The sequence below is a fragment of the Entelurus aequoreus genome, linkage group LG12, assembly GCF_033978785.1.
Source record: "Entelurus aequoreus isolate RoL-2023_Sb linkage group LG12, RoL_Eaeq_v1.1, whole genome shotgun sequence".
In the NCBI taxonomy this organism is placed as follows: domain Eukaryota; kingdom Metazoa; phylum Chordata; class Actinopteri; order Syngnathiformes; family Syngnathidae; genus Entelurus; species Entelurus aequoreus.
Window position 1 is genome coordinate 52,673,315 of NC_084742.1, and position 14,884 is coordinate 52,688,198.

General features: G+C 39.9%; 1 protein-coding gene across 1 annotated transcript in view; it reads left to right on the top strand.

Moving 5' to 3' along the window:
• Nucleotides 1-8,582: 8,582 nt before the first annotated feature.
• LOC133662332 (uncharacterized) overlaps nt 8,583-14,884 on the top strand; it is a 32,703-nt gene continuing 26,401 nt past the window's right edge. Inside the window, exon 1 of the mRNA XM_062066240.1 lies at nt 8,583-8,953. The gene's annotated coding sequence lies outside the window, so the exon portion shown is untranslated. The remainder of the gene's footprint in view (nt 8,954-14,884) is intronic.

Genomic DNA, 14,884 nt, shown 5'->3' on the forward strand with positions numbered 1-14,884 from the left:
GCTAGGAGCTAGCATAGGAGCTAGGAGTTAGCATAACAAAGACGTATGTGTTTTTATGCAGGATTAATTTGTGTCATATTAAATATAAGCCTGGTTGTGTTGTGGCTAATAGAGTATATATATGTCTTGTGTTTATTTACTGTTTTAGTCATTCCCAGCTGAATACCAGGTACCGTGAGTATGCAGCCTTGGCTGCTAAACATTTGATAGCTTGACCGTATGTGCGCGTCACGTACGTAACTTTTTAAAAATATATAAGCTTTATGAACCTTGGGTTAGGTGAACGGTCTTTTGGGCTGAGTGATTGTGTGTGTTGATCAGGTGTTTGAATTGTATTGGCGTGTTCTATGGAGCTAGGAGCTAGCAGAGGAGCTAGGAGCTAGCATAACAAACACACAGGTGTTTTTATGCAGGATTAATTTGTGGCATATTAAATATAAGCCTGGTTGTGTTGTGGCTAATAGAGTATATATATGTCTTGTGTTTATTTACTGTTGTAGTCATTCCCAGCTGAATATCAGGTCACCCCCGGCTCTCACAGCATCTTCCCTATCTGAATAGCTTCAACTCCCCACTAGTCCTTCACTTGCACTTTACTCATCCACAAATCTTTCATCCTCGCTCAAATTAATGGGGAAATTGTCGCTTTCTCGGTCCGAATCTCTCTCACTTCATGCGGCCATCATTGTAAACAATAGGGAACTTTGCGTATATGTTCAACTGACTACGTCACGCTACTTCCGGTAGGGGCAAGCCTTTTTTTTATCAGATACCAAAAGTTGCAATCTTTATCGTCGTTGTTCTATACTAAATCCTTTCAGCAAAAATATGGCAATATCGCGAAATGATCAAGTATGACACATAGAATAGATCTGCTATCCCCGTTTAAATAAAAAAAATTCATTTCAGTAGGCCTTTAATAAATAATGTTATATTCGAATTCCTCTATAACTGATAACAGTAGTTCAGCCGGGATATTCTCATTTCAAAATTAGATTTACAGCCCCGAGATATTGTTTTTATAAATATCTCTGCCGTGCCTCTATGGTTTGATTGAAAATATTTGAAACTCATGCAGATCCCAAATACACAAAAAACGGTTGGCTAAGATTCGGTAAGAAAAGTTAGTTTTACATAACAGCTCTCTTTAAAGAAAGATGTCTGTGTTTTCTTTGGTTGACTTTAGCACAAAGTATTTATACTTAAGAAATAATATATATATTTTGCTTATTTAGTTATTTTGCACTATAAAATGTATTATTGATCAAGTCATGCACCTGGGGATAGGCTGATTAGCAACACTAAATTGGCCCTTGTGTGTGAATGTGAATGTGAATGCTTGTCTATCTATCTTTGTCAAGGTGGCGTCTTGTCCAGGGTGTTAGTCTTAAAGGCCTACTGAAACCCACTACCACCGACCACGCAGTCTGATAGTTTATATATCAATGATGAAATCTTAACATTGCAACACATGCCAATACGGCCGGGTTAACTTATAAAGTGACATTTAAAATTTCTCGGGAAATATCCGGCTGAAACGTCGCGGTATGATGACGTATGCGCGAAACGAAGTCAGTTTAACGGAAGTTATGGTACCCCATAGAATCCTATACAAAAAGCTCTGTTTTCATTCCATAATTCCACAGTATTCTGGACATCTTTTGCGATTTGTTTAATGAACAATGAAGGCTGCAAAGAAGACAGTTGTAGGTGGGATCGGTGTATTAGCAGCGGACTATAGCAACACAACCAGGAGGACTTTGTTGGAGAGCAGACGCGCTAGCCGCCGACCTCACCTTGACTTCCTACGTCTCCGGGCCGCCAAACGCATCGGGTGAAGTCCTTCGTCCTTCCGCCGATCGCTGGAACGCAGATGAGCACGGGTGTTGATGAGCAGATGAGGGCTGGCGGGCGTAGGTGGAGAGCTAATGTTTTTAGCATAGCTCTGTGCGGTCCGGTTGCTAAGTTGCTAAGTTAGCTTCAATGGCGTCTTAGCACAGCATTGTTAACCTTCGCCAGCCTGGAAAGCATTAACCGTGTATTTACATGTCCACGGTTTAATAGTATTGTTGGTTTTCTATCTATCCTTCCAGTCAGGGGTTTATTTTTTTGTTTCTATATGCAGTTAAAGCACGATGCTATCACGTTAGCTCGTAGCTAAAGCATGTCGCCGATGTATTGTCGTGGAGATAAAAGTCACTGTGAATGTCCATTTCGCGTTCTCGACTCTCATTTTCAAGAGGATATAGTATCCGAGGTGGTTTAAAATACAAATCCGTGATCCACAATAGAAAAAGGAGAAAGTGTGGAATCCAATGAGTCAGCTTGTACCTAAGTTACGGTCAGACCGAAAAAAAATATGTATTTCACTGCATTCTAGTCCGTCACTCTAACGTTCCTCGTCCACGAATTTTTCATCCTCGCTCAAATTAATGGGGTAATCGTCCGAATCGCTCTAGCTGCGTTGAAAACAATAGGAAAATATGAGGGAGTGAACAACTGACAACGTCACGCTACTTCCGGTAGGGGCAAGGTTTTTTTTTTATCAGAGACCAAAAGTTGCGAACTTTATCGACGTTGTTCTATACTAAATCCTTTCAGCAAAAATATGGCAATATCGCAAAATGATCAAGTATGACACATAGAATGGATCTGCTATTCCCGTTTAAATAAAAAAAAATTCATTTCAGTAGGCCTTTAAGGCATAAATCAACATTAAAACAGGCCAAATCAATGTTAAAATGTTTTTTTTTCTAACGCATCATGCCACGAAAGCCTCACTCTTGTCACGTTCTGAAACTTGGCATCCCTGGTCATATAATCCACAAAGATTAAATGGATGCAACTCTGAAACATCTTTCACAAACAAGAAGAGTCCAGTTTCCTCCATTTAACCTTTCTGGGTAGCATGAAACTCGTTTCACACAAAAAAAGACAACAACAAAATTGGGTCAACCATCACGAGGTGTACCTTATTTTTTTCAGGGAGTTAGCAGCCCTATGTGACACAGTCACACTAAAATAATTATTGACACAAGTTAGTTTGAGTGTCAACCCGGGGCTGGCAGATAAGTTAAAAGATGTGCAATCAGCTAAGGCGGATTGATATGGTAACTACAGTTCGTCGCTACGTCTGTAAGTGCAATTTAAAACTGTACTATGCAAAGCCGAAGCCATTTATCAACAACACCCAGAAACGCCGCAGGCTTCGCTGGGCCCGAGCTCATCTAAGATGGACTGGTGCAAAGTGTAAAAGTGTTCTGTGGTCTGACGGGTCCACATTTCAAATTGTTTTTGGAAACTGGGCACTTTGTGTCGTCCGGAACAAAGAGGAACAGAACCATACGGACTGTTCGAGGCTTAAAGTTGAAAAGCCAGCATCTGTAATGGTATGGGGGTGTGTTGGTACTAGGGCTGCGAATCTTTGGGTGTCCCACGATTCGATTCAATATCGGTTCTTGGGGTCACGATTCGATTCAAAATCGTTTTTTTTGTCAATTCAACGCGATTCTCGATTCAAAAACGATATTTTCCCGATTCAAAAGGATTCTCTATATATTCAATACATAGGATTTCAGCAGGATCTACCCCAGTCTGCTGACATGCAAGCAGAGTAGTAGATTTTTGTAAAAAGCTTTTATAATTGTAAAGGACAATGTTGTATCAACTGATTGCAATAATGTAAATTTGTTTTAACTATTAAATGAAACAAAAATATGACTTATTTTATCTTTGTGAAAATATTGGACACAGTGTGTTGTCAAGCTTGTGAGATGTGATGCAAGTGTAAGCCACTGTGACACTATTGTTCTTTTTTTTTTTACTTTTATAAATGTCTAATGATAATGTCAATGAGGGATTTTTAATCACTGTTATGTTGAAATTGTAACTAATATTGATACTGTTGTTGATAATATTCATTTTTGTTTCACTACTTTTGGTTTGTTCTGTGTCGTGTTTGTGTCTCCTCTCAATTGCTCTGTTTATTGCAGTTCTGAGTGTTGCTGGGCCGGGTTTGATTTTGGAATTGGATTGCATTGTTATGGTATTGCTGTATATTTTTTTGTTGGATTGATTAATTTAAAAAAAATAAAAAATTTAATAACATTTTTAAAAAATATTATAATAATAAATTATAAAAAAATCGATTTTTTAAAAATGAGAATCGATTCCAAATCGCACAACGTGAGAATCGCGATTCGAATTTGAATCCATTTTTTCCCACACCCCTAATTGGTACTATGTAACACAGTGGTTAAAATGCCCCTGTGCCAAATTTTTTGCAATGTGTTGCTGCCATTAAATTCTAAGTTAATGATTATTTGCAGAAATAAAACAAGTTTCTCAGTTCAAACATTAAATATCTTGTCTTTGCAGTTAATTCAATTGAATATAAATTGAACAGGATTTGCAAATAATTGTATTCTGTATTTATTTACGAATTACACAACGTGCCAACTTCACTGGTTTTGGGATTTGTATTTATATGTTGTTATCTACAGCTGAAATGAACCACAATGAACTGCCTGACCCTCATGAATTCATCATTTACAAAGAAGACAGCTTTCTGACTGTTGGACAGCATGAGGTGTCCCTTATTTTTTTCAGGGAGTTAGCAGCCCTATATGACACAGTCACACTAAAATAAATATTGACACAAATTGGTTTGAGTGTCAACCTGGGGCTGAAAAATGAGTTAAAAGACGTGTAATCAGCTAAAGCGGATTGGCATGGTAATGGCGTCGACAATTGTGAATGATCCACTTGACACTCCTGTAGAGAAACTTTGTTTTAATCAGAAAAAAAAATAGCAGGAAAATCCGCAGCTTATTCCAAAATGATTGTGTGTGTCTCCCATGTAATTGCGTTCTGGAATAATGTTGTGAATGACATCTGCTGGGTCAAAACATGGTCTCTTCCTAACAGGTATTTACTTACCAACAAAGTCAAAGAGATTTCTTTCTAAATCATTCATGGTTATTACCCTGTAAAGACTGTGATGGTTAGATACAAGAAGGACATTGATGTTACCTGCACCTTATGTAACATGCATCCAGAGACTGTTTACCACCTGTTTTGGACTTGTGAAAGCACTCCATCACTATGGCAGGGCATCTGTCCTTTCAATCTGGACAGTATTCATGGCAAATTTGGGCTTTGTTTTAAAGATGTGCTATTTATACATTTACTGTATAAACATACATATACACATACTGTACATATACATTCACTGTACAAACATACATATACACATACTGTACATATACATTCACTGTACAAACATACATATACACATACTGTACATATACAAGTACATATACATACACTCATGCACATAATTACGTTTCATCAAACATAAATTAACGTTGTTACCGTAGGGTAAACTGGGTAACACATGGCACACTGACAAAGCTTAAAGGCCTACTGAAATGATTTTTTTTTTTATTTAAACGGGGATAGCAGATCCATTCTATGTGTCATACTTGATCATTTTGCGATATTGCCATATTTTTGCTGAAAGGATTTAGTAGAGAACAACGACGATAAAGATCGCAACTTTTGGTATCTTATCAAAAAAAAGCCTTGCCCCTACCGGAAGTAGCGTGACGTACTCAGTTGAAAGTCTCCTCACATGTTCCTATTGTTTTCAATGCAGTTAGAGCGATTCGGACTGAGAAAGCCACGATTACCCCATTAATTTGAGCGAGGATGAAAGATTTGTGGATGAGGAACGTTAGAGTGAAGGACTAGAATGCCGTGCAAGACATATCTTTTTTCGCTCTGACCGTAACTTAGGTACAAGGGCTCATTGGATTCCACACTCTCTCCTTTTTCTATTGTGGTTCAAGGATTTGTATTTTAAACCACCTCGGATACTATATCCTCTTGAAAATGAGAGTCGAGAACGTGAAATGGACATTCACAGTGACTTTTATCTCCACGACAATAGATCGACGAAACACTTTAGCTACGGAGCTAACGTGATAGCATCGTGCTTAACTGCATATAGAAACAAAATAAATAAATCCCTGACTGGAAGGATAGACAGAAAATCAACAATACTATTAAACCATGGACATGTAACTACACGGTTAATGCTTTCCAGCCTGGCGAAGGTTAACAATGCTGTTGCTAACGACGCCATTGAAGCTAACTTAGAAACCGGACCTCACAGAGCTATGCTAAAAACATTAGCTATCCACATACGCCAGCCAGCCCTCATCTGCTCATCAACACCCGTGCTCATCTGCGTTCCAGCGATCGACGGTGCGATGAAGGACTTCACCCGATCACAGATGCGGTCGGCGAGACGGAGGAAGTTAAGGTGAGTTCGGCGGCTAGCGCGTCTGCTATCCATCTCTGTCCTCCTGGCTGTGTTGCTGTCGTCCACCGCTAATACACCGATCCCACCTACAACTTTCTTCTTTGCAGTGTTCATTGTTCATTAAACAAATTGCAAAAGATTCACCAACACAGATGTCCAGAATACTGTGGAATTTTGAAATGAAAACAGAGCTTTTTTGTATTGGATTCAATGGGGTACCAATACTTTCGTATCAATCGTTGAAGTCACGCGCATACGTCATCATATCTACACTTTTTCAACCGGAAGTGTGGCGGGAAATTTAAAATTGCACTTTATAAGTTAACCCGGACGTATTGGCATGTGTTGCTATGTTAAGATTTCATCATTGATATATAAACTATCAGACTGCGTGGTCGGTAGTAGTGGGTTTCAGTAGGCCTTTAACCTATTGTTACTATAACAATCTACAAGGTTAATATAGCTGGCTTCTCTTTCGTCCCCTCCATTTTTCTGCTTTCTTTTGTATCTATAGGTATCATTGCGTATATGTATTGTTGCATTTAAACAACTGTATTGTTGATAATAGAGGTAAATTATTGGTATTGTTCATTATCAATAGCGCTATTTCTATTGGTATTTGTATTGCTCCATTTGTAGTGTAATAATGCTCATTGTCATTTCTGTATTATTATTTATTTCACTAACTGGCTCTTTGCTATCACTTTTACCATCATATTTGTACATATCGTATTTGCTGATGTTGCTCTATTGTTGTTGTTGTTGTTATTGTTGTATTTGCTGTTGTTGTTTTTGTCTCTCTGTCTAATCCCCCTCTTGTCCCCACAATTCCCCCCTCTGTCTTCCTTTTTTTTCTCTTTCTATCCCCTCCTGCTCTGGCCCGGCTGCATCAAATGATAATATAAATACATTTAATAAAGTCAAATACAAATAAGGCAACAAGAGAAGTATCCTACACTTCTCTTTTGTAAAGTCAATCTGAACAGCCGATATGGGCATCTAAAGATTAAAGATTAAAGTATGTGGTGAAATTTGTCCTCTGCATTTGTCCCATCCCCTTGGGGAGCAGTGGGCAGCAGCGGCGCCGCGCCCGGGAATCATTTTGGTGATTTGACCCCCAACTCCAACCCTTTGTTGCTGAGTGCTACATCAACTATATGATTTGCCTGAGAAGCTGGACAGGACAAAAAAAAAAGGTTGTGCTATTTGGATTTACACTGTATTAATATACACTACCGTTCAAAAGTTTGGGGTCACCCAAACAATTTTGTGGAATAGCCTTCATTTCTAAGAACAAGAATAGACTGTCGAGTTTCAGATGAAAGTTCTCTTTTTCTGGCCATTTTGAGCGTTTAATTGACCCCACAAATGTGATGCTCCAGAAACTCAATCTGCTCAAAGGAAGGTCAGTTTTGTAGCTTCTGTAACGAGCTAAACTGTTTTCAGGTGTGTGAACATGATTGCACAAGGGTTTTCTAATCATCAATTAGCCTCCTGAGCCAATGAGCAAACACATTGTACCATTAGAACACTGGAGTGATAATTGCTGGAAATGGGCCTCTATACACCTATGTAGATATTGCACCAAAAACCAGACATTTGCAGCTAGAATAGTCATTTACCACATTAGCAATGTATAGAGTGTATTTCTTTAAAGTTAAGACTAGTTTAAAGTTATCTTCATTGAAAAGTACAGTGCTTTTCCTTAAAAAAAAAAGGACATTTCAATGTGACCCCAAACTTTTGTCTCCTCTCAATTGCTCTGTTTATTGCAGGGTCGGGTTTGGTTTTGGAATTTGATTGCATTGTTATGGTATTGCTGTGTATTGTTTTGTTGGATTTATTAATTTAAAATAAAATATAATAATACTTTTTTTTTTTTTTTAAATTGATTTTTTAAAAATGGGAATCGATTCTGAATCGCACAACGTGAGAATCGCGATTCGAATTCGAATCGTTTTTTTCCCACACCCCTAATATATATATATATATATATATATATTGCATTCTATTTTAGTTACTTTATTGAATTTACAACCCCCTGGTGCGGTTTTGTACTGTTTCTGTACTTGTTTTGTACTGTTACTGTGCTTGTTTTGATTATTATTATTTCTTGACTACATGTAAATGAAGGGGACAAGCGGTAGGAAATGGTTGGATGGTTAGTTGCATATTATAAATAAAGGTTTATAAAATAAAATTAAAAAAAACAACAACATAAAAAAGTAATGGCGTCGATCCGCCATTGCTTCTTCTACATCAACCACACACAGGCTCATCAATGACGTATGACGCATGCGCCATAAACACTCCGGAACTCTCGACGGAACTTATCTCCAGTCAAGAGTGATCTTCTTTTTTTTCTTTTTTTTTAATTTCAGGGAAAAGCAGCAATGTGAAGATTCGTTCTTGTTTTGGACACTTATCACGTATTTACGCGTTTTTTGACTTCGACTTCGAGAGCAGCGAGAGTGCCCGGATGGACTGTCATGGCCGCCCGTCGCTGTGGTTCCACAATGAGGAGAAAAGGAAGGCAAATGTTCCTCTTGTGTGTTTTTCTCGGCGTCGCCTTCTCTCTGTGATGATCGGCGTTGACCGTACCGAGCCTGGACATCCTTCGGGTTTCTTGTAAGTAAGACCCATTTTCCGTAACTTTGAATTGCTCCGCGTGTTTGGGGGTGTTATTTATATGTAAAACACTCATCAATAAACTTTAGGCGGACTGGATATTTAATCGACCGCCATACTTGCGCCTTTATCATGTTTATTGTTCAAATAACGCACTGACTGCTCTATAGTCGGTCATATAATCTCTGTTTTCTGCGTCTTGGTATTCTACTAATCAAGCATCGCCCCTCTTCCGTAAACTTAACCGACAAAGTCTCCCAGAAAAGTCAACATATTTGGATCATAACACAATGCAAAGGCAGTGGTTGTTTGTGTACTTGTCTTGCACTTTTTACATCCTTCCATCTAAAATTGTCATCTACAGTCGTGGTCAAAAGTTTACATACACTTGTAAAGAACATAATGTTTTGAGTTTCCAATAATTTCTACAACTCTTTTTTTTTTGTGATAGAGTGATTGGAGCACATACTTGTTGGTCACAAAAAAACATTCATGAAGTTTGGTTCTTTTATGAATTTATTATGGGTCTTTTAAAAATGTGACCAAATCTGCTGGGTCGTTTAAGTCAGGACTTTGGGAATGTCATTCCAAAACCTTAATTCTAGCCTGATTTAGCCATTCCTTTACCACTTTTGACCTCTGTTTGGGGTCATTGTCCTGTTGGAACACCCAACCGCGCCCAAGACCCAACCTCCGGGCGGATGATTTTAGGTTGTCCTGAAGAATTTGGAGGTAATCCTCCTTTTTCATTGTTCCGTTTACTCTCTGTAAAGCACCAGTTCCATTGGCAGCCAAACAGGCCATCCATCCATCTTCTTCCGCTTATCCGAGGTTGGGTCGCGGGGGCAGCAGCCTAAGCAGGGAAGCCCAGACTTCCCTCTCCCCAGCCATTTCGTCCAGCTCTTCCCGGGGGATCCTGAGGCGTCCCCAGGCCAGCCGGAAGACATAGTCTACCCAACGTGTCCTGGGTCTTCCCCGTGGCCTTCTACCGGCCTGAACCACCTCATCTGGCTCCTCTCCATGTGGAGGAGCAGCGGCTTTACTTTGAGCTCCTCCCGGATGACAGAGCTTCTCACCCTATCGCTAAGGGAGAGCCCCGCCACCCGGCGGAGGAAACTCATTTCGGCCGCTTGTACCCGTGATCTTGTCCTTTCGGTCATAACCCAAAGCTCATGACCATAGGTGAGGATGGGAACGTAGATCGACCTGTAAATTGAGAGCTTTGCCTTCCGGCTCAGCTCCTTCTTCACCACAACGGATCGATACAGCGGCCGCATTACTGAAGACGCCGCACAGATCCGCCTGTCGATCTCGCGATCCACTCTTCCCTCACTCGTGAACAAGACTCCGAGGTACTTGAACTCCTCCGCTTAGGGCAGGGTCTCCTCCGCAACCCGGAGATGGCACTCCACCCTTTTCCGGGCGAGAACCATGGACTTGGACTTGGAGGTGCTGATTCTCATCCCAGTTGCTTCACACTCAGGCCCAGAGCATAATACTACCACCACCATGCTTAACGGTAGGAATGGTGTTCCTGGGATTAAAGGCCTCACCTTTTCTCCTCTAAAGACTTAGACTCAGACTTCCTTTTTATTGTCATTCAAATTTGAACTTTACAGTACAGATAAGAACGACATTTCGTTGCATTAGCTCATGGTAGTGCAGGATAAAAAAGCAATAAGGTGCAGATATAAATAAATAGATTACTGTACAGATAAATATATTGCACTTTTGCATATACATCCATGTTTATGGATGTATGTTATATTGTCTTTATATTCCAGCGAGTTAATCCATTTTTGGAGGGAATTGAGGGGATTATTATGATGCGTTCAAGAGTCTTACGGCCTGAGGGAAGAAGCTGTTACAGAACTTGGAGGTTCTTCTTCGGAGGCTGCGGAACTTCTTTCTAGAGTCCAGCAGTGAAAACAGTCCTTGGTGGGGGTGGGAGGAGTCCACCCATCCATTTTAGACTTAGAAACTTAGACTTCCGATTTTCTACCGCTTGTCCCTTTCGGGGTCGCGGGGGGTGCTGGAGCCTATCTCAGCTGCAATCAGGGGGAAGGCTGCGTACACCCTGGACAAGACTCCACCTCATCGCATGGCCAACACAGATAGACGGACAACATTCACACTCACATTCACACACTAGGGACCATTTAGTGTTGCCAATCAACCTAAGCCCAGGTGCATGTTTTTGGAGGTGGGAGGAAGCCGGAGTACCCGGAGGGAACCCACACAGTCACGGGGAGAACGTGCAAACTCCACACAGAAAGATCCCGAGCCCGTGATTGAACTCAGGACCTTCGTATTGTGAGGCACATACACTAACCCCTGTCCCACCGTGTTGCCCTCCTCCAAACATATTGCTGGGTATTGTGGCCGAACAGCTCAATTTGTGTTTCATCTGACATCACATGATCGGTAGGTTGTGAGTTTAAACCCCGAGTCATACCAAAGACTATAAAAATGGGACCCATTACCTCCCTGCTTGGCACTTAGCATCAAGGGTTGGAATTGGGGGTTAAATCACCAAAAATGATTCCCGGGCACGGCCACCGCTGCTGCCCACTGCTCCCCTCACCTCCCATGGGGTGATCAAGGGTGGTGGGTCAAATGCAGATAATACTTTCGCCACACCTAGTGTGTGTGTGTGACAATCATTGGTACTTTAACTTTAACATGGACAAAGATATGACCTTCTGGAGGAAAGTTCTGTGGTCTGATTGTGCGCTGCCAAACATGCTCCTCTGCTCGTAAAACCAGCAATGTCACGACGTGACGACGACGCGCCGTCATGCCTGTAAAAAAAAAAAAAATATGGCGAACCGGTACTTTTCAAACAGAGTATAGTACCGTTTTTGATTCATTAGTACCGCGATACTATACTCGTACAGGTATACCGTACAACTAGGGCTGCAACTAACAACTAATTTGATAATCGATTAATCTGTCGTATATTGCTTCGATTAATCGATTAATAATCGGATAAAAGAGACAAACTACATTTCTATCTTTTCCAGTATTTTATTGAAAAAACCCAGCATACTGGCACCATACTTATTTTGATTATTGTTTCTCAGCTGTTTGTAAATGTTGCAGTTTATCAATAAAGGTTTATTAAAAAAAAAAAAAGGAGCCTCTACGATCCAACGAATCGATGACTAAATTAATCGCCAACTATTTTTATAATCGAATTTAATCGATTAGTTGTCGCAGCCCTACATACAACATTAATGTGGAGTAACATGGATGCTGACTGTGGAGACACATAGACTCTGTTAGAGAGCTTCAGTATTTGCTCAATAGAGGAGCTGCTCTCAACTCGAACCGTTAAGTTGTGTTTTTGTATAAATACTTTTTTTTTTCCTTGTCCAATTTGATTCGTTAGATTTTGCCCATTGTCAACTGACTATCAGTCCAGTTTGTTTTTTTTAAAGAGAGAAATAAACAGATTGTGATGATAGTAGGGCTGGGCGATATGGCCTTTTTTAATATCTCGATATTTTTGGGCCATGTCACGATGCCTTAGCCTTGAATGAACACTTGATGCATATAATCACAGCAGTATGATGATTCTATGTGTCTACATTTAAACATTCTTGTTCATACTGCATTAATATATGCTCATTTTTAACTTTCATGCAGAGGGAAATCACAACTAAGTCAATTTACCAAAAGTGTAATTATTAAACAGTTATTAAGCAGTGGCACAAACATTCATGTCATTTCCAAAACAGAAAGTGCAAGATTGTCAGAGACATTTTAAAACAAGCTATTAGTGCACTTTTGTGCATGATGTCACTAAGATGACATCAAAACAACACTAAATTAAAGTGCACTTTTTGTACAGAACGCCACTACAATAGTTAAAAACAAATAAAGTGCACTTTTGTGCATGATGTCACACAAGATATTTCAATAACTGTCAAATAAAAATGAGCTGCATAATAGGAAATCAAATAGTGTATGTCCTTCGTTCTGTGGTAGGTTCCTGCGGACGTTATCTCCTTCTGTTGTTGATTTTTTTTCATACGGTTTTTATCTGGAAATTGTTGCTTCAGCATTTTGTGGGTGTGGCACCGAACGGAGATGTTGACATTCAGTTTCAAGCACTCTTCATTCTCTAGCGGGTGACTTTTCAAATGATGCTACAAATTAGCAGTGCTGCTACTTTTTGTAGCAACGCTTTTGCCGCATACTTGTTCAACATATTCCCGCTTGAAGCCAAACCGCCGCCAGACGATGGACCGGTGCTGTTTTTCTTGGGAATTAATTCTTCCTCCATTTGTTACCAGATTCGCACCTTCTCTCTCTCCTATTACCACTCGCAACGCACCGTTAGCATCACAGCTAATGTTACTAGGGATCTCCCGATACAACTTTTTCACTCCCAATACGATACCGATATTGTAGCCTTGAGTATTGGCCGATACCGATATCAATACGATACGATATAGGCACGAATCATACATATATTTATTCCTTATTTTGTTGTGTGGAATGTTAGAAAAAGCTTGATAAAGTGATGTTACTGTTACTGATGTTGTAGTGTTAAAACAGAAAACAATAGTCAGCAAGATTAGGTATAGGAAAAACTGACCCATTTATTATTAACCAATTGGTTACATAAATTTTAACCTTCAACATAAGAGTATTACCTCAACAAATCCAATAAAAACAAAATGTTATATTTAAAGTGCAAAATAACCACTAATACCAACATAATTATACAATTGAATAGAATAAATTAAAAATAAATTAGAAGACCCTGAAAAATAACCCAAATAAATCCAATTAAAAAAAAAAAAAAAACGTTTTAAAGTGCAAACAATTCAAGTTCACTTCAGTTATTTTTTTACTGTCAGCATATGTTGGAAACAACTGTGGGCAGGGACAAAAACAACATAATATTGTCCACTGTCCAACTGCTCTAAGTTAAGAGTTCACAGCTCCGGTTTCACTGACTGACTGTGCCCAAAACAATGTAGTAATTACTCTTAGTCATCACTGAAGAATAGTGTAAACACAATAAACATATCACTCTAATAACAAGAGCATAAAACAAATAATAATCAGTCAGTGCTGACTACCCTTACTACTCCTTCTCCACTTTCTGCAGTCCGAGCATAATGTGGAGATTTTTTTTTAAGAAGATAAGCATTTCGGCATGCTGTGCGGCTATACACTTTTTAACCTCTTCGTGCATCTGGGGTATAGTTTTGTCTACAATGTAGTGGCGGCTAGGAATAATGTAGCGAGGTTTGAGGTGCTCCATTAAGCGTTTAAACCCGACATTACTCACCACCGACAGGGGCTGGTCATCAAGCACAATAAACTGGGCTATCTTTTCTATTTATGGCCATTGCCTTTTTGCTGTCCCGTGGTAGTTTGTCCCGTCTTGCAAAGCTTTCGGCCAGCGTGGGTTGCTGAAGCGAGCCAGAGGTTTGTTGCTTCGCCTTGCTGCTCTCGTGAAAATCCTCATGTTCTTTTTAGTGGTGTTTTTTCAAATGTGCGATGAGGTTGCTTGTATTGAACCTAAATGTTGCATTTAGCGGCAACGTCTTTGTCCGAGTTTACGTTAAAATACTTCCACACAGCCGACATCATGTTGCAAGCACACGCGTTGTCGTTGTTGTGATCACGTGGGCTGTGCATGCTGGATCAGAGACGCTCTTCTTCCGCGGCCGGCACCAACGTTAATTAAGGGGCATTGCCGCTACCTACGGTGTTGGAGTGTGATCAAACCAGAGTCACCTATTATAGACGTGCTGCAGCGGAAAATGGACAGCTTATATCGGAGCGCTTATATCGGACTTTTTAGATTCAGTCCGATAAAATCCGATATTCACTTTTTTGGGTAATATCGGACTGATTTCCGATATCAATATCGGATCGGGACATCCCTAAATGTTACCCATGTAGCTACCA